The sequence below is a fragment of the Octopus bimaculoides genome, chromosome 20 (genome assembly GCF_001194135.2).
Source record: "Octopus bimaculoides isolate UCB-OBI-ISO-001 chromosome 20, ASM119413v2, whole genome shotgun sequence".
NCBI lineage: Eukaryota > Metazoa > Mollusca > Cephalopoda > Octopoda > Octopodidae > Octopus > Octopus bimaculoides.
Genome location: NC_069000.1, coordinates 3,425,502 through 3,426,485, shown reverse-complemented (window position 1 = coordinate 3,426,485; position 984 = coordinate 3,425,502).

Here is a 984-nt window from a genome sequence, read left to right as displayed (position 1 = left end):
TATATATATATATATATATATATACATATATATATATATATATATATATATATATATATATATATGTGTGTGTGTGTGTGTGTATATATATATATCTATATATATGCATGTGTGGTGATGCCAACAGGAAAATAGAACTCAAAATACGAGTGTATATTTTCGGACCTTGAATCAGTTTGTTCCTTCTGCTAAATATCTCTATCTATCTATCTATCTATCTATCTATCTATCTTTGTTATGCTTCTCTCTTTCTCTCTCTCACTCTCTATCTCTCTCTCTCTGTCCCTCACTGTTATACACATGCAGACATATATTCCTATGTAATAAAAAATCTAGAAAGATAAATAAATATATCGATGTGCATATATAAAACCTGGCTGCATATATACATGTTATGTCATATACATATATCATACGGGTATACTCTTGTTTTCTTTCCTATATCCAGTCACACATAGGTGTACTGTGAAACTAAATCTCACTCTTGTCCCTTAGTACACACACACACACACACACACATACACACATATATGCTCACATGCACACACCACATAAGCATACACAGATAGAAACATATACACGTACAGAGTGAAGTTAATACACAATTGTATATTCACTTTTGCGCACACTCATACTTTCAATTATAGCAACTACCCATATCCTGTTACCTGTTGCACATCTGTCTTTCTGTCTGTCTGTCTGTCTCTCTCTCTCTACACACACGCATCCCAAAGTATAACCGTACTCCCTGTAGACCATCAAATATATACACATTTTTCTCTCTAGCTTTTCCGGTCGATCTCACTCAATCTACCTCTCTCTCTCGCGCACACACACACACACACTTTCTCTATCACTTTCTCCCCTCTCTTTCTATCTATCTATTTATCTATATACCTACACCTCTCTCATATACATATATATATCTATCTCTATATATATATATATATATATATATATATATATATATATATATATATATAT